General features: G+C 42.1%; 1 long non-coding RNA gene and 1 other non-coding gene across 10 annotated transcripts; one reads left to right on the top strand and one right to left on the bottom strand.

Annotated features, from left to right (window-relative positions):
• Positions 1 to 1,628: 1,628 nt before the first annotated feature.
• LOC113244927 (uncharacterized) lies at positions 1,629 to 20,001 on the bottom strand. 9 transcript variants are annotated; one of them, XR_007190316.2, is made up of 5 exons: positions 19,423 to 20,001; positions 16,930 to 17,031; positions 12,245 to 12,423; positions 9,476 to 9,687; positions 1,629 to 8,229 (listed from the first exon to the last, which is right to left on the bottom strand). It is a non-coding gene; the product is annotated as an uncharacterized LOC113244927 (long non-coding RNA). The 9 variants fall into 9 exon arrangements; XR_008958753.1 differs by having other exon boundaries at positions 9,480 to 9,687; positions 19,423 to 19,865; XR_006408227.3 differs by having other exon boundaries at positions 1,629 to 9,687; positions 19,423 to 19,865.
• Positions 7,982 to 8,064, top strand: TRNAQ-UUG (transfer RNA glutamine (anticodon UUG)). Its single transcript has one exon. It is a non-coding gene; the product is annotated as a tRNA-Gln (tRNA).
• Positions 20,002 to 20,020: the final 19 nt, after the last annotated feature.

Here is a 20,020-nt window from a genome sequence, read left to right on the forward strand (position 1 = left end):
CCTTTGATATTAGCACCAAGCACCAAAGACTGGATTTTATTTCATTAAGTGTTCAGAATTCATAATGCACAAAAAAATTGGAGAAGCTAACTCATGCCTCCAAGCAAAAACCCTCTTCTATTGTTGCTTCTAATTTGCTTGACCAGAAAACCAGATGAATTAGTTAAGACTCTTTCAGTGCAGACACCCAACTCAACCAGGCTTAAGGAAAAAGTGATTTATTGCCTCCTGTAACTGAAAAGTCTGAGTTTTAGTCATGACTGGTCCCAGGGGCCTAATATAATTTATATAATAATAATAATATATAATAATAATAACATATATAATTATATTAATTTAATTTATATTTGATGTATTATAATACATCAGAGCTGGGTTATTCCTCTGTCTCTGTCTCTCCATCTCCTTGCTCTGATTTCCTTTATGTTGGTTTCATTTTCCAGCTGGATTCTCCCCATGATATCCTACATCAGTCTGACCTTCCATCTTTTTTTTTAGTAACATTATCTTATAGGATATAGTTCATGTAAAAATAGACAATTTAATGAAGTAAAAGATAAGGGTTTACTAATGTTCAACCTTGATAGAAATCTACAATTTGTTTTTTTGGTTTTTTGTTTAGTTTTGTTTTTTGTTTTTGGCCTATGTATGAACCAAGTTATTACTAAAGATAATTCTCAGTGTGAAAGGAGTTTGGGGGGTCTGGACACTCATTCACAGCTGGTGAGGAACACATTAAGACAACCTTTCAGGAAACCAGTAACAGGATTTTGTTGGTTGTAATAGAAACTAAGCTTAAACTAGTTTAAGCAAAAAAAAAAGGGAATTTTTTTGGCTTAAGCATTGAGAAGTTCAAGGAATGGAAGTGGTTTTATGCAAAGCTGGATCCCGTAGTTCAAATGATTCGTTCTGTCTCTACCTCTGCCTCTGTCCCTTTCACTGCTTGCCTCTGTGTGCCTGTATTCTCAGGCAGGCTCTCTCTACATGGTGAAGAGATAGCTGCTGCAGACCCAAGTTCACATTGTCCTTACTGCTTACTGTCTGGGTCAAGGGGATAGAGTTCTCCTGCTGGCCAGGCCAGGTCACCACGTCAGCTCTGGAGCCTCGGAGCTGGATCGGCTGCATCTGAACCACATGTTCAGGGTAGGATGACTATAGAATGGGAAAGGATTCTCCAAGGGCAGGAGAGCTGGGAAGACAAATGTGTGTCCATACCAAGGACAACTTGGCAGTATGCACCCAAAGTCTTTAGAATATACACATTTCTGAGCTTAGCAACACCAATTCTGGGACTTAATCCTAAAGAAAGGCCCAGAAACAACTTTTACTCCTGCTGTGCCTGTGGTGATGGGTAGGAAGCATAGGAGGAGGCCAAAGTTCTGGGTAGGGCTCTCAATGGCCCAATTTGGGCCACATTCCCATTTCGGAATCAGTCACTACGTCCAAGGACTGGCCAGATCTTGGCCACATGCCCATTCTTGGACCTGGTGGATAATATCAGTCCTACCAAAACCACAAAACTGAAAGTTAGAGAGAACTAACTTTCCCCCAAAGCAAATCAGAGGTGTATTTGCCTAAAGAAGAAGGAATAGACAGTGAACGAGCAAAAACAACAGACATTCACTACATCAGATAACAAAGCCTTTATTTTTTTTTTTAAAGATTTTATTTATTTATTCGACAGAGAGAGAGACAGCCAGCGAGAGAGGGAAACAAGCATGGGGAGTGGGGGAGGAAGAAGCAGGCTCATAGCAGAGGAGCCTGATGTGGGGCTCAATCCCAGAACGCCGGGATCACGCCCTGAGCCGAAGGCAGACGCTTAACCGCTGTGCCACCCAGGCGCCCCAACAAAGCCTTTAGAACTGCATCTAGAATCATGGCAAATTTGCTCTGAGGATCTAGGAACGTTTCCCAAAAATAAAGTCCATCAACTCTGGTATATAAACTTCGTGACGTATATTTGGTAGTTCCAAGTGGTTTTGCAGAGCTGAGGGCATAGAGATGTTCTTTTGCAGAATCATCTTCCTCTGTCAGCTCTTTAAGTGCAAGCATTTTTTAGGGTTTTATTCTCCGAAGAATTAAGTTGTCACATAAACGATCTCTGGAGAAGATGAGTTGTACCATAATCTGACAAGCTGTATTTCTCTCTTTCAGAATTGCACCAGCACATCATTAGGTTTCCAAGAGAACCTTGCAGGATACTTAAGCCACCTGGAGTACAGATAGAACAATTCCTAAGTGTGGAATTTAAGAACTAAAGGAATCTGGGATTGCTTTCCAGAATGCAGCTAATTTTCAAAAGGAAGAGTTAATTCGATAAATATCAACGGAATACTTTCATTACTGATGCTTCCACAGTATTCATATCCCCATTTTTCCATTGATAGTACTCACATTTTGCTTAAGGCAAGCCATTCATAGCCAAATGGTTTGGATATGATAAATTCCACCTCTGGCTTTTGAGGTAGGGTCTAATTGACTTATGGCAGTGCTCCTGGTCATGATAATTCAATCAAGGATGGAAATGCCCAATTCAAGCTAATTATCCCAATTCTTGGACAACTATTTGAATGCATAAGAATTTCTCCCCCCCCCCCCCTTTATTTGGACAGAAATCCACAAGCACATAACCTCAGGAACTATTGGCAGCCATCCTGCATCAGGAAGGGAGAGTTTGCCTGAGAATGAAGCCAGTCTCAAGAAAAACTAAAAGAGAAAAACCTGGTCACATTGTCTGAGTTGCTGGATCTGAGTTGTGCTGGTCACATTGAGTCGCTGGATCTTCCTAGCGCACCTATGCTCACGTTTAACCAGGAACTTCTCTGAGCCGCAGTGTCCAGAGATTTTACTGGGATTTCATTACGTAGACATGATTGTTTGGATCGTTGGCTTAGCTCAATCTCCAGCTACGTTAGAGATGTTTCCTCAAGCTCTTCCTCCTTTTCGTCGCCTCTGCCTTTGTGTTAGTTCATTGTCTTACCACCCACTTAGTTCCCACTCTCAGTCCGTGCTACATTCCCACAGCTCAGGCCTCACTCGATCTGCCTCCCTGCTTTGATTAAGCCCCAGGGGACTGACTTATTCTGGAACAGCAGGGATAGAATTTCTTTGAGCCTATTTAACCTGCAAACTCTAAAGACATTCTTGAAGATCCTCATTATCTGAAACAGTAGATAGTTAAGGAGATATTTGGGTTTTTTCTCATTACTCCTTGTAAAATCTCTTCTTGTGGTTCCTATCATTCATCCACTCACCTTTTCTCCCCTCCCAGTGCTATTATCTTCCAAACTCTTGGCCGTTTTCCTCATTTTGTAACAAGCACCTGGCTCACAGCCTTTCTCCCCACCTCAACTGCCATCCTCCTGGGCAATTCTAAGGTCCATATGGCTTCTCAGTTTCACATTCTCATTATCTCCAATCGAATGAATTTCTTCTCAACTCCACATCATCCATAATCCTCTTCTCTCTTCATGCTACAAGCGCTCCCTAGGCTCTCTTATCAATTCTTACAGCTTTATGCACAATCTGTGTGCTCATGACTCTGTTATTTTTCTAGCCCAGATCTCTCTTCTGAAATCCATACCTCTATCTCTATTCAACTGCCTTTTTGGCATATCCCTTTACATATCATTCGGGCATCTCACACTGACCGTCTCGAAACTTACCTATTGCTCCTTCGACTCTCCTCTGGCAAACCTGCTGCATTTCACCGAATGATCCCACCAGCCATTCAGTTGTGCAATCCACCTTCCCCATCCCCTCATTTACTCTATCACTAAGTCCCATTTTACCTCTAAGATATATCTTGACCTTATTTATTTCTCACCATCCCCATTATCAACCAGCCCAACCCATCATCACTTTTGCCTGGACTACCGCAATTATGGCCATCATTAATTCCTGCATCCTTTCAATCCATTCTTTACATAGCAAGCATCATGACTGTTTTGTTTTAAAGATTTATTTATTTGGGGGGGGAGGGGCAGAGGGAGAGAGAGTCTTGAGCAGATTCTGCGCTCAGCGCAGAGCCAGATGTGGGGCTCGATCTCAGGACTCTGAGATAACGACCTGTGCCGAAACCAAGTCAGCCGCTTAGCTGACTGCACCACCCAGGCGCCCTGCATCATGACTCTTTTGAATACAAATTTTATCTTGTCCTTCTCCTACTTGAAACCCTATAGAAGCTTCCTATTTCTCTTCGGATAATATTCAAGATCTTTGGCATGTTCAACAGGGCCTTGCATGATGTGGTTTCCACAATAGTTCTAGCTTGTTCTTCTGTCACAGTCCCTCATTCATTGGGCCAGTTATACTGGCCTTCTCTCTTCTTTGAAGATGCCAAGCTCCCTTTTGTCTCAGAGTATTCGTATACATAATTTCTTTTACTTTGAACATTCTCCGTGCCCTAATCCTACCCCCATATACCTCTTACTGTGTGGCAGGAGCTATGCCCTGAATAAGGGAACACCTCTCTTCCCTTAAGAAGTTCAGTTTAATAAGAGATATGCATATATGCAAAAAAATTCACCACTTTATAATAAACACAATAGAAGTATGGCCACAAGAAGAAATATTTCTTTATCTCTGAGAGTTAGGAGAGGGCACTCAAATAGAAGAACCAACATGTCTTAAAGACAGAGGCAAGGACATGAGGAGATGCAAGAAGTTTGGTACTACTGGAGAGTTATGGCAAGAAGGTGGCAGGAGGCACCTTGGGTGCTGTATTAAGGGGCCTGACGTTTATCCAAAATGCAAAGAGGGTGTCCCTTAGAAAGAGTTTATGGAGAGGCATGAATAGTGCTATCAAATTGGTAGTTTGAGAAAAAGACCTGGATAAAAGAAGGTGCAAAATGTCAAGTAGGAGGATAGTATTAAGTCTCAGCAGCTGAATAAAGGCAAAGGTAGTGGGAATAGAGAGAAGGGAGGTTGAAGATGTATTTAAGAGGTAGAATTGATAGGACTTGGTGACTGAGCAAAACAGGTAATTTCCTTGTCCTTATGGAGCTTGCATTCTTGAATGGGAGGCAGATAATACGTCCAATAAACAAATGCATAGATGATATAATCCCTTGTAGTATTACAGGCTGTGAAAGAAAATAGAGCAGAGTAAAATCACAGCAAATGAAGGAGTTACAGATGGAGCAGTCCCTATGAGGAGGTGACATTTGAACAGAAAATAAATGAGCCATGTGAATATTTGAAAAAAGACTATTTCAAGTAGAAAGAATTACAGGTGCAAATGGCCAGAGATGGGATATGTTTGTCTTATGTTTGAAGAACAACAATAAGACTAGTATGGATAAAGCATAGAAAAAAGGAAGGGGAGAGTGGAAGGAGATAAAGTCAGAATATAGCAAGAGGTCAGATGATGAGTGCTTCATAGATAACAGAGAGAACTTTGGATTTTTTTAAAAGATTTATTTACTTATTTATGAGAGTAAGCACAAGTGAGTGGAGGAACAGAGCAAGAAGCAGACTCCCCAACTTACACTGTAAAAGGATTACTACCAATACACTATAGTGAGGGAAGTGTGGTAGCTGGGTAGCCACTTAGGAAGAGGGGATCTAGGTGAAAGATGATGGTGGTTTGGGCTAGAGTAGAAGTGATCAAGGTGGTGAGAACTGGTCAGAATTGGGATATGTTTTGAAGGTAGAGCTGATGTAATGTGTTGATGGGTTGAATGAGGGTAGAGAGGAGTCAACAACGATTTCAACAATTCTGGCTTGAGCAACAGGCTGAATCATAGAGCCATTTACTGAGATGGAGAAGATTGAAAGGAATTAGGTTTGATAAATGCGAGAATTGTTTTAGATATGTTTAGTTTGGAATATTGTTAGATGTTCAAGTAGAGTAACTAGTAAAGATAGGAGCTTGGAATTGAGGGGAGAGGTTGAGCCTGTAGATATAATTTTTGGCATCATTAGCATATAGATGACATTTAAGATGATAGAATTGGTTAAGATTTTCTAAGACGAATGTAAGCAAAAATTGAGTAGAAGTCCAAAGATGGAACTAGAATACTCCAATACTTAAAGGCTGAGAAGAGAAAGCCAATCCAACAAAGAAACTAAGGAGTAGCTAGTGGGATGAGAAGAAAATCTGTAGAGGCTGGAAGCCAGGTAAAGAGTTTTTCAATAAAGAGGAAATGATCAACCGGCCAAGCTGCTGTTGGATCAAGTAAGTGGAGAATTGGATTTGACAATATGAAGGTTATTGGTGACCTTGGTAAGAGAAGTCTCAGAAGATTAATGGGGATAAAAGACTCATAAAAGGTTTTATATATCATAAAGCTTAAGATACAGTAGAAAGAAAGAAAGAGAGAAGTACCACCATATAAAGGGAACAAAGAAGTAGTGCAGTAGCTGGGTAGACATGCTGTCAAGGGAGAAGTTTTTTGTTGTTGTTGTTGTTTAAGAAGGGAGGGAAGATTGGTGATGCAGGAGAGGGGAAAATAAGTGTGAAGGCAAAGTCCTTGAGTAGGTGAGTTCTCTAGACACTTGAATATTTAGGCCTAGAGCTCAAGAAAGAGGTGGAGACTGGAGATACAGATTTTGAAATGATTAACATATATGAAAGGGACAAATGTGGGAGTAAGTTGTTTGGAGAGAGTGAAAAACAGAAGCCAAAGACAGAACCCTGAGGTATAAAAAAAATCTAAGGGAACAAGGGGAGAAGATCCAATAAGGAATACTGAGAAGGAACATCCTCTATTTGCCAGCTATTTTATGCCCATAGCACATGGCACATTGTTTCATCTCTCATGCCTGGAAAGTCTTCCTTTCCTTGGATTCATACCCATCTCTCATAGTACTTTATGCAAATCTTTATTAGCACTTATTTCACTGCATTTACATTATATGTAGTCTTCTTCCATCAGCCTAAAGGTTGTCTCTGCCAAAAACTTTATTCATCTTTTTATCTGCAACTCTTAACATAATGCATAGTAGGTGCTAAATAAATGATGCGTGGAGCAGGGGGAAGTTAATCCACAAATAGAATGTGTAACTTATAAGCATTAGAAAGTCTCAATATGCATTTTATGAACTTTCTAAAAAATATATACATGTTGGAAAGAATTCACCAGTGAAGCCATCTGGAGTTTTCTTTGTAGAAAGATTTAAATTATGAATTCAATTTCTTTAAAATATAAAATACAGAATTTTCTATTTATCATTGTTTTAGTAAGTTTTGTTTCTCAATAAAATTTTCCATTTCATCTGGATTGTCAAATTTATTGGTAAAAAGTTGCTTACAATATCTTCGTATTTTTAATGTCTATGGGACCTGTACTAATGTCCCCCTTTTTATTGCTGATATTGGTAATGTGTTTTCTTGCACTCTTCCTTGATTGGTCTTGCTAGGAGTTATTAATCTTTTTTTCCTTTGAAGATCAGTAAATTTTGGCTTTGTTGACTCTTTGTTGATAATGAACGTTGGCTTCTGTATATCGGCTTTCTATTTCATTGATTTCTGATTTTATCTTTATTTCCTTTCTTTTATTTATTCTAAATCCTAGGGGTAGTTCTCTAGCCAAAGTAGCGTATTAGTGGAATCCCAAGTCTCAAAGGAATGAGCCTGATTTATTAATCCATGATGCTCAGTCATTAGCTAAGAATGGGTTGTGAGAATAGCTTCAGTTGTGAACATATTGGTGGATTCAGGTCAGTAGTGTTTATTAACTATATTCTGCACAGAAGGGAATCCAGTAGCCCATTTTCAGAACCACCACAATTCAATTCCTTTGCTCCACACATCTATTTCTTCATTCAGGGGGCACCTTGGTGGCTCAGTCTGTTAAGTGGCTGACTTTTGATTTCAGCTCAGGTCATGATCTCAGGGTCCTAGGATAGAGCCCTATGTGGGCCTCTGTGCTCCGCATTTAGCGGGGAGTCTGCTTGAGGATTTCTCTCCCCCTCCCCCTGCCCCTCCCTTGCACTCTCTCTCTCAAATAAATCTTTTTTAAAAATCATTTCTTGGGGCGCCTGGGTGGCTCAGTTGGTTAAGCATCTGACTTTGGCTCAGGTCATGATACCAGGTCCTGGGATCGAGCCCCATGTCGGGCTCTCTGCTCAGCGGGGAGCCTGCTTCTCCCTCTCCCTCTGCCTGCTGCTCCCCCTGCTTGTGCTCTCTCTGTCAAATGGATAAATAAAATCTTTTTTAAAAAATCATTATTTCTTCATTTGGGTTTGGGGAGAAGCTCTTCCATGGTTCCCATGTGACCTCTCTTCCTGAAGGGAAACAGAAAAGGAAGGTTAGTGGGATGGACTACAGCAATTGATCTAGAGGCCATAACTGATAATTATCCTCTCCCTTTTCCACTATCCACTCTAAATTCTCTCACTCTCAGTTATCATCTTAGCAGGTCTTGGTGGCTTTTGTGGCGGCATAATCCAAAGCTTTATTCCTGGTCTGAGATTTTGGTAACCATTCCCGTCTCAGGTCAGGGATGCTGTGTATGTTCAGAGTGACAGTGGGGCAAAGGACTATCAGATGTCCAAAAAGACCATGTGAATTCTGTAAAAAGCAGTGCTACCTTTTCTTACTGATCAGGGTCAATTATTGTCATGATTGTTGACTCCTCTCTTTGCATACAGGTCTCAGGAATAATGAGTTCAAAGTGCAGCAGTCATAGCTTGTAGTTCAAAGGGACCCTTGTGTCCCTTAACAGAAGTGCAATCTCTTCGAGGACCAGTACCTCCAGACCTATAGATCCCAGATTTGTGGGTAGGGGAAACACAAAATCCTCTAGTGGGTCATTGGTAGTGAAAGTAAATGGGGCTATTCCTGTATCCATTCTTTGGCTAGTGGGCCCATGTCCTTTTCCCACTGGGGTCATAAAGACTTTTGATTTAATGTGTATGACACATCCTGAATAATAGCACCCAGTTTTTTCAGAGTATTTCCCTTGAGTGGCATTTCACCTGTGCCTTTAGAAAGTCATTCTAGCACTCTATGAGGTCAGCTTTTTTTGGATGGTATGGTAGGACCAGTGGATCCCATGGACATGGGTCCCCTGATAATGAGCATTGGTGAAGCAGGGGCCCTGGTTGGATGCTATGTTACATAGAATTCTATGTCTGTAGATTAGGCATTCCATAAGCCCCAATATAGTAATGTTGGCTGAGTATCTGTGGGTGGAGAGGAAAACCCATACCCAGAATAGCTATCTATCTCTGTAAGAATGAACCAGTGGCTCCTCCAAGATGGAAGGGACCCAATGTAGTCAACCTGTCACCAACTAGCCAGTTGGTCTCCTTGAGTAATGGTGCCATATTAGGGGTTCAGTATTGGTCTCTGTTGCTGACAGGTTAGACATTAAGTTATCAATAGCTGTATCAGCCTTGGAAATTTGGAGTCCATGCTTTTGGGACCTGTACATAGTCTCCGTCCCTGCCACTCTGTGTCTATATTAGTTTCTTAGGGCTGCCTTAACCAAGTACCACACATTTGGTGATTTAAACAACAGATACTTACTTACAGTTCTGGAAGCTAGAAGTCTGAGCTGAAGGTGTCAGCAGGCTTGGTTCCTTTTGAGGGCTGTGAAAGAAAACCTGTCCCATGCTCTCCCCTCGCTTCTGGTGGTTTGCTGGCAATCTCTGGCATTCTTTGGCTTCTGCCACATCACTCTGATCTCTATTTTTATCTTCAAATGGCATTCTATGTTATCTCTGTATTCACATGGCTGTCTGTTTATGAGAACAGACTTGAATTAGGGGACCACCCTATTCCAGTATGATGTCATCTTAACTAATTAGATCTGCAACAACCCTATTTCCAAATAAAGTCACATTTTAAGGTATTGGGGGTTAGAACTTCAACATGAGAATTTGAGAGGGTATCCCCATAACAGTGCCTATAACTCAATCATGCCGGTTCCAAGGTGGCCAATGATTAAGGCTGGTAATGACAACTGGATAAGTCAGTTTGTCTATCTGATTGCTTACTGCCTCTTCTCTGGTGGATGCAAGATGCGATACAAGAATCTTAACACTTCATGCCCACTCCTGTATATTCATCCACATGACTCTATCCCAGATCTCCTTTCTTTGATCTTCTCAACTAGGTCCCTGCAGGTCCTCTACTAGGCTCCCTACCAGGCCACTGACAGCTGCCCAAGAATCTATATATATTCTTACTTCAGTCTGCTTCTCCTTATACACAAAGCAGATGATCAGGGATGATCCTTGTAACTCTACCAACCGGGAAGATTTTCCCTCTTTGCTGTTTTTCAAAGACTCTCAAGAATGTGACTATAATGCAGCCACTATCTAATTTTGGTTTGCACCCACCTACAAAGCTGCTCATCCCTAAACCAAACTTAGGCTTTATCCTTCTTCCTTCAGCTGGTCATGGTATTGGTGCAGCTGTGGTGGGTTACATGGGGATTCGGGCTACCTGATCGTGCAGCTTACAAGTGCCCCAATTGTGCTTGATCTCCATCCCATATGTACCATTTCCATCTTACAGCAGATGGTGCTGGGTCCATCTGAACCAAGAGAACCCAGTCCATAACAAGTGATTCTGGACACATGGTTATGTACTGTGCTTAAGTGTTCTGTCTCCACCGAGGCTCAGTATCTGGTTCTCACTAGTAGCTGGTTCTTAAAATGTGTATAATTCTCTGTTGCAGATGGCATGGCCTTGCTAGAGTCCTAGCGAGTGCACTGTGATTTTTCCACTAGGGCTTACCTTAAGCTCTTAGTCAGCTTGGGCTACCATAACAAAATACCGTAGACTGGGCAGCTGAAACAACACAAATTTATTTTCTCACAGTTCTGGAGGCCAGAGGTCTGAGATCAGGATGCCAGCATGATCAGGATCTGGTGAAAGCTCTTTTCCTGATTTGCAGACAGATATACCTTCTCACTGTGTCCTTACAGGGCAGACAGAGAGAGCTCTCTGTTGCCTCTTTATCATCACATTAGGGGTTAGGGCTTCAACATATGAACTGGGGGGGAGGGGACATTCAGTCCATAATATCCCACCGATGGCCCCCTAAAATTCATGTCATTATTGCATGCAAAATACATTCATTCCATCCCCAAAGACCCAAAGCTCTTAATTCATTCCAGCATCAACTCAAGTCTCATCTGAGTATCATCTAAATCAGATAGCGTGAGACTGGAGGTATGATTCATCCTGAGGCAGCTATGAATCTGAAATCAGACAAGTTATGTGCTTTCAAAATACAATAGTGGGACAGGCACAGGACATTCTCATTCCAAAAGGGAGAAGAAGAAAGGGGTGATGGCCCCAAGCAAATTCAAAAATTAGCAAGGCAAAAATTCCATTAGATTTGAAGGCTTGAAAATAATCCTCCTCCCTGGTTCAATGCTCTGCCCTCCAGGTACAGCAGGTGGCAGCATCACCCCCAAGGTTCTGCTGGGTTGTCCCACTCCCAAGGCTGCTGAAACTGCGGCAGTGGCCCTGATGAGCTCTCGATCACTTTCAGGGTCATTTTCCCCTCTTCCTGCAGAATAGTGCATGTTCACAGCCGAACAGCTCTATCATTCTGTCCTGTCAAATTCAGTAAGTCCAACAACCTTCCTTCATTTGGCCCCATCTCATCCCCTTCAGTTCAAATTGGCTGTGTTTCTGCTAATACAATCCCATCAACTCTATCAAGAGATAATCTAGTTGTGCCATTGGTGTTCTCTTTAGAACATGCTTTCTCATTTTTTGCAATATGGATAGGCTGAGAATTTTCTAAATCCTCAAGTTCTGGTTCCTTTTTGCTTAACAATTCCTTCTTCAATTCATCTCTCTCCTTTTGCATTTTGCTATAAGCAATCAGGAGGAACTAAGCCCCTCCTTCAATACTTCACTTAGAAATCTCCTCAGCTAAATATTCAATTTCATCGCTCACAAATTCTACCTTCCGCAAAACACTAGAACATAGTTCAGCAAAGCTCTTTGCCACTTTATAACAAGTTTCACCTTTCCTCCAGTTTCCAGGAACATGTTCCTTATTTCTGTCTGCCATTTTCACCAGAACTGCCCTTAATGTCCATATTTTTAGCATGTACTTTAAAACTCTTCCAACTCCGCCCATTATCCAGTTTCAAAGCTGCTGCCACATTTTTAGTTAATTGTTTCAGCTGCATTCCACTGCTGGTGTCAAGATCTGTATTAGCCAGGGATCTCCAGAGAAACAGAACCACTATAATTATATAGATGTAGGTATAAGTACAGATATAGATTATGTAGCTATAGCTATTGACTTATTATAAAGAATTGACTCACAGGATTATGGAGGCCGAGAGGTCCCGAGATCTGCAGTAATCAAGCTGGAGACCCGGGAGAGCTGATGCGTAGTTCCAGGAGGGCCTGAGAACCAGGAGGGCCAATAATGTAAGTTCCAGTCTGAAAGTTGGCAGGTTCAAGATCCAAGAAGAGCTGACGTTTCAGTCCAAGCCTGAAGGCTGGAAAAGACCAACACCCTAGTTATGCCATCGAGCAGGAGTTCCCTTTCACTCAGTCTTTTTGTCCTATTCACGTCTTCAAACTGATTGTACGAGGCCCACTTACATTAGGGATGGCAATCTGCTTTACTCTATTAATCCAATGTTTATCTGATCCAGAAACATACCCAAAAACATACCCAGAATACTGTTTGACCAAATACCTGGGTACCCCATGGCCCCATCAAGTTGACATAAAATTAACCACCATGAGCTCCAAACTGCTTCTTTTCTTACACTAATACCTCCAAGATTTTACTGAAATATAGGGCCAAAGGGGCAGAGATGCTTGTACTGTAGCCTGGACTTTACCTGGGCTGGGTCCCAAAGCTGGAAATCTTCAATGTCACCTGGCAAATGGGCTGGAGCTGTATTCCTAAGTGTGGTATGTGTTGCTCCAGAACATAGAGAGAATATGCTCCAGAACATACCAAGCCCTGTGCATTCTTCTTTGTGGTAGGGGATGCAAGATGTAACAATTTGTTTGACTTTGGAAGGCTATACTGATACGCTTCTGACCAGCTGACCCTTAAAAACTTCACTAAAGTGGCAAGTCCTTGAATCTTGATAGCATTTTTCTTCTGTTTTCTGGAGCATGGGTCTTACCAATGTCTCCACCATACTAGCCACCCCTTGCTTGTGCCATCTGAGCAGCATACTATCATCGAGGCAGTGGGCCAAAGTGATATTCTGAGATGTTCAGGAGGTTCATTTTTCTTTGGGCTTTATTATGACAGAAGGCAGAGCTAACCAATCCTTGAGACAAAACTGTAAATGAATAGTTATCTGTCCCACATGTATGTGAATCATTTCTGATGCTCTCTTGTAATAGGAATGGAAAGTAATTCATTGAACAAATCACTGGCCACACATCATGTCCTGATGCCTTATTAATCTGCTCCAGCAGTAAGACCGTATCGAGCATAGCATGTGCAGCTGGGGCTGTTACTTGCTGAAGCCTATGGTAGTCTATAGTCATTCTCTGGAATCCACCTAGTTTCTGCAGGGGGCGGACAGGCTAATTAAAAGGACATATGATAGGGGCCATCCTTCATTCCCCCACATTCTTTAGGTTTTTAATGGTAACACTAATTTCCACCAGGCCCCCCCAATATGTGATATTTTTGTTTGTTTTTTAATTTACTAGGCTGGCCAGGGTGGAAGGTCATTTTCAGATGTTTCCGCTTGGCTTTCCCCACTGATAGGTCTCACTTCACACAGGTCAAGGATTTAACATTGGTATTACTGCAGCTGCTAAGCGTTATCGATTCCAATTACCTACTCGGGAACTGGAGAAATGACCACTGGGTGGGTCCACAGACACAATGAACCTCCTGTAAGCTAGACTTTCGTCAGAATTCCATTTATTACCTGGTCCCCATTTGCCTCCATTCTAACAAGAGGCCATGACAATGCTTTGGGTCTCAGGATATGGATGTCAACTCGGACCCTGAGTCCAATAGTTCTCAAATTTTCTGGCTACTCCTCCTCCCCACTGTGTAATCACTGAAGTAAATGGCCATAGGTATCTTTGGGAAAGGATCAGGGAATCATCACATTTATACTTGCTCCACTGAAGCAGGATCTGCCACCCCTTAGTCAATGAGTTTCAGATCTGAGAAGTGGCTCAGATCAGGACAGGGGATGACTTTTTGGGTGAAATCGCCCTCCGTATCCTGCTCCATTTTGGCCTTTTATTGGGTTATAGATGTTAACAGGCTTCCCATCTATTTCACCCCTTCAGATGGCAAGCTCTACGTCCATCTCCACAACTCCCTGTGGCTGCCACTCATCAGATGTTGTTGGTATTTATAATTGTGGCCTCCTGGCTTCTAGTGACCAAGTGCCACCATCTGGCTCTACTAGCTGGGGAAGGGGAATTTTATTCCCATAGTTATTACTGAGCCCTCACTCTGTGACTGCTGTTATTAGCTCAGGACTGTAGAGAACTTCTTGGTGTTGCTGCCCCTTACCAGAGGATTTCTGATGGCCTTCTGGCATATCTTCTGGGCTCTGCTATGAAACGTAATCCTCTGACGGGTCTTCTGGCCTCACATATATCCATTCCAGCATGCCCATTTCCGACAGTCTTTTAATTCATTCTTCTACCATATATGCCTGGGCAACCCTAGCATTTCTACTTTGCTCAACATTGGCCATTATTTTCTTTAGGTTTCTAAGAGCCCAACAGTGAGTTGTTTTATCCCCAAGAGTTGCTGCCAGGGTGTTAAATCCTGACTCAAGAAAGTGTTCCTAAGTCAATAAATTCTTGATTACCTAGTCTAATATTCCAGCCCCCATGATCAAGCAACCTCAAAACTCAATTGCAGGTACTCCCCTGACTTCTTTGTGAATGCTAGCTAATTCTTACAGCTCCTTTGTATATGATCTCTTTCCTCCTTTATCAGGTCAGAAATGTTTCCAGCTGGGTTATGCTAGGACTTGACTCTAGTTATTAGCATGGCAGCCAGGGGAGAAGGAATGGCTCTGCAGTGTCTTTCAGCACGGGAGAAGCACTAGTTCTTACTATGAAGCGGTAGACCATCTCTGCAAGCTTTGAAAGTTCATGAGGGTCTGAAGAGCTAACATCCTTACAGTTGTGCATCCAGATATCCCATCCCTTGTTTCAGGGTTTCAGGTTTCCTCAACCAGGGCCCTAACCTGCTTTGGCCATACATTTTAATGTCTCTGGGGCTCTGTGCCTCTAACTATCCTGTCCTGAGTCTGTGGCATAGTTGTTTCAGCTCTTCCACTGCAGGAGATAAAAGCCTCTTTGTAAGTTACTGAAGAGGTCCTCTCTCATACTTGGCCATTAACCAAGGGGGACCTTTGCTTTTTCCTTATCCCTCCTGAGTGTCAATACAACTTAGCAGTAACCAGCCAACTCCACTGTCCTTGTAGGCATTGCCCCCCCCCCCATATATTTCAAACACCTGAAATTGTATTCTTCTCTTTCTCCTCCATTGGGATGCTTTCCCAGGTCACTGCTGATGGAATCTTTAGCAGCTGGGTCATCACCTTGTGTTGGGACTACCCATGCCCCTATACTACTCACGATAATATCGTCTTTGCCCACCAGGTAGTGACTGAGTTGGTCCTGAAACCTCATTTTATTACCTAGGTTTTGTTTCTGTTTTGGGTGGGTTTTTTTGGACCTCTCCTGGTACCACTTGTGTTAGTTTGGATCCTCTGAGCAGTTGCCAAGGTGGGATCTGGCATGTGTATTAGGCCCGCCATAACAAAGTATCATGGACTGAGTAGCTTAAACAACAGAAGTTTCTTATAGTTCTGGAGGCTAGATATCCAAGATCAGAGGTGAACAGGTGTGGTTTCTTCTGAGGCCTCTCCCTTGGCTTGCAGACGGCCACCTTCTTGCTGTGTCCTCACATGGCCCTTCCTCTGCACCACACCCCCAGTGTCTCTCTGTGAGTCCAATTTCCTTTTCCTACAGGGACGCCAATCAGATTGGACTAGGGTTCACCCTAAGAGCTTCATTTTAACTTAACTGCCTCTTTAAAGGACCTATGTCCAAATACAGTCACAGTTATTGGGTGTTTAGGGCTTCAACATATGAATTTTGGGGAGAACACAATTCAGCCCATAACAACATGCAGAAGATTTCTTAAGGGAAATGTCTATGAAAGATAAAAGGGAGGGAGCAGGAGAAGGTGGGAAAGTGTAAACTGTGATACAGTTCTGACACCTCTGAAGGAGAGGGCAAAGAAAGCACCGAGCAGGCAGTGTCTCAGACTGCAGCACAGTTCTAAGAGCTTCAGCTAGGATGATGGGTGCACCGCAAGCCAAAGCTGTCCATTAGAGGAGTCCCAAATATGCCAACAATGAAGCTGCATTAGTAGTCCTGCCATGCTCAGTCGTTGGCCAGGACTGGCCAATTATTATTTCTTAAGGGGCCTGCAAGAATCAAAGCTAGTTAAATCTCTCAATATCCTTGGCGAAAAATCTTTGCTTATTTTTAAATAGTCTTACAAAATGACTGAAGTAAAAAAAAAAAGAAAAAAAAATCATGAAGTGAAGCAGCCAAATCTAAAATGTCTCTTTATGTAACTAACAAATTGTAGCTCCTAGAGGTAAAAGAAGATAGGTGGATTTGGGGAACATGATATCTAGGAAGAGCAAAGGGACCTAGATTATAGATTGATCTGAAATCACTTACAAAATTTTCCACATAGGTATATTTTTGCCATTCACCCAGGAATATCTGACACAAAGTAATAACACAGAACATTTACTAACAAATCTGAGTATTTTCAATATTTGTTGGGCTGCTAACTTTACCAAACTATTTCATTTACTTGCAATGAAATGACAAGGCTTCTAATCTATAGATACTTAATCGTAATATAGTTAAGACCTCTGTGTTTCATCTCTTAAAATGATTACAGCAGCTTTCAATTAGGGGGTCATTTCTCTTTCTTTGAAAAAATGTGCAAAAAAGTATCAAAATACCTGAGAGCTCTCATTCTCTGGGTGAATGCAGAACTTTCATTAATGTCCAAGTGATCTGTATTTCTCCGGGAAGAAACAGTCCTTCTCATCTCAGTATGTCACCTAAAAAAGTTGTGACCAACAAACTTTTGTCAGGTTAAAAAAAAAAAAACCCAAACCAACCAACCAACCAACCAAACTCCACAAAGGAAATAAAAGAAAAAGAAAAGAAATATTAGTGTTAAATTTTAAGAGTGGCAATTTGAAATACTAAATTTTCTACATATTCTAATTCTCCTTAACCTTAACCTCTATACAACTAGTATGTTTGTAGCAATCAATCAATGATTATTTACTCAACAAACATTCTAGACCATCTATATGCGAGGTGCTAGGCTGCATAAGACACAGTACTGGTCCTCAAAGAACTCACATTTCAATTACTTTCCTTTTAAAAAAACTTATTTATTTTTATTGTGGTAAAATACACAAAAAATTTACCATTTTTGCCATTTTTAAGTGTACAGTTCAGGGGCATCAAGCACATTCACACTGTTGCACAACCATCACCACAACCCATCCCCAGAACTTTTTCATCATCCCGCACTGAAATTCTCTACCTATTAAACAGTAATTCCTCAGTCCCTTCCTCCCCTGCCCCAGGTAACCACCTCTACGAATTTGACTATATTCTAGGTACCTTATATAAGTACAATACAATATTTGTCCTTTCATGCCTGACTTATTTCACTCAGCATAATGTCTTCAATCTCCATCCTAGTTGTAGCATGTGTCAGAATTTCATTCCTCTTTAAGGCTAAAATAATATTCTGTTGTATGTATATAGTACATTTTGTTTATTCTCAATTACTTTAAAGAAGCTAATCTCTCATTTTATTTCTTTCAAAGAGATACCATGAGGCTTTTAAAATTACTTTTTTAAGCCAGTGTCTGTAGCCTCCCAGTAGCTCCCCAGATGCCAGTTCCCTGCATTTGCTCCCACCACTCAAAATACAAGGTGCTCTCTTACAGCTTTGGTTTTCGAAACAATTCTTGACCCTTCTGTATTTCTCTTTATAAGTCATCAGGACAGTTACACACACTTTCAGGCTGTCTTTTTTTAAAGTAATAAAATTTTCCAGTTTATGTATAGTCAGAAACATTTACAAATTAGGCAATTTCAGGTATGTAAAGAATTTAGTTTGGGGATCAGTTTTTACTGGTTTCTCCATTCGGGTAGTATCTCCAGTTCACCCGGGACTACTCTGCCACAGTTCATTTTACTCCAGGACCAATGTGCCTGGCTCCCCAATATGTTTTAGATGCTTTTCTTGGTTTCTAAATGTAGCTCATTCTCTCATGTTTTATTACATTCATTTCTTTTTTGTCTTCTGTGGTTCCTTTACGATTTTTCTCAGAGGGGAACTTGGTTTCAACTTTTTAATGAAACATTTATTGAATTGATCATGGGCAAGAAACTATATACTAGGTGCTGGATTTTTAATGCCATCATGATTCATTTTCTTGGTTGAAAATAAGATTTCCCTTATTAACCACTATCAGCTACTGGCTCCCCTTCATTTATGATATATGGGGCACAAACACACTTACCCAGAGGAGATTCCACATTCAAGTGATTTTGTGAGACATTCACTGCCTTCCCTGGTATTAGTAGGGGCTGCAGAGCACCTTGCAGTCCTGAGTGTTCAGGTACTATTATCATGCTCAAGTACCTATATGGGCTTATAAGTAATGCCTACGTAGGCATATAGTTACTATATATTAATTTCGAAATAACTTTAAAAGAACAGGCACAGTGAATTTAACTGGCATTTTTTCAAAAGGCCACATTAGTTGACCGCAAACCTAAAGGATACTGTTCTTTTCTCAGAAATGTAACAGATTCCTGAGGACTGCTACTTGGAACTTCTCTTAGGTTTTATTAGTGCCAAACATCTGATTGGCTAGGGACCACAAAACGATATTCCTGCTGAATTTATGAAGGTAGGAAATAAATAATGGGAAAAACAGATCTCAGTACCCAAAAGGCATATTTCTACATTCCCCCCAACGACTGAAATGCCTTGGTACCACATTTACAAACCTAATCTAGGACCAAATACGAACTTTTCATGAGAGATACGGAGCCTGGAGAAGTTAAGACTTGACCAGTGGTATCATATCGACTGGAATGGAATCCTTGCATTTCCCTTTCAGTCATACACTGCACATCAAATGGCTTCTTACCATGGCTATCCTTCTTGAGCAAATAATTCATTTACAGCCTTTCTATGAAGCTGTGAAGTTGCTCTCCTACCTTTAGGGAAGGGAAGCAGGGAGCACCAAGCACAAAAAGGCGGCACCGTCAGCTAAACTCTTCATCAATAACGGAAAAAGCAGTGAGCCATCCGAATACCGGATCCAAGGCTCTGCGTTCACAGATCTAGAACCTGTACTGGGAAGGGCGGGGCGGAGGGGAAGGCAAGGAGCGGAAGGAAATGCTGGTAAAATTACCTTGACCAAGCGGCAACTTGGGAGACTTTTTCCCGCTGATTAAAAACCACCGACTTTTCTCAAACGAACCACGCGGTACGGTGGGCAGAAGCAAATGGACTCGCCCACAGCGCCCGCCTGCACCCGCGGCAGCGCACCCCATCACCGCCCACGGCTAGCCTGGAGCCCTCCACGCAGCGCCTTTTGAAGAAGACCGCGCCAGAGCCGGAAGAACCCGGAATCCCGCCAAAGGCTGGCGGAGAAAAATGGAACGAACGTACTCTGGCGCGGATTACTGGAGCCAGCAAGGAGCCTACTAAACCAGAGTTGACACAGCCCAAATCTCCGTACAAGGTCTCCCGATTGCCAATCTTAGGGCGGTTCACGGCTCCCCTAAAAGAAGAACTCCCACCACGCGCCTTCGGCTCCGAGCGCCCCTAGCAACCACCAGCGATATAAAGCGGAAGGACCGCCCTCGTCCCGCCCTCCCTGAAACCAACCCAGGCCTGGCAGGGAGGCACGTTGGCCCAATCACCTCGGCGGGAACTAAGACCAACCAATAGGAGGCAGGCACAGGGGGGCGGGCTGAAGGGGTCGCGGGCGCACGCGCAGTTGGGAG

The sequence above is a fragment of the Ursus arctos genome, unplaced genomic scaffold (assembly GCF_023065955.2).
Source record: "Ursus arctos isolate Adak ecotype North America unplaced genomic scaffold, UrsArc2.0 scaffold_12, whole genome shotgun sequence".
Classification (NCBI taxonomy): domain Eukaryota; kingdom Metazoa; phylum Chordata; class Mammalia; order Carnivora; family Ursidae; genus Ursus; species Ursus arctos.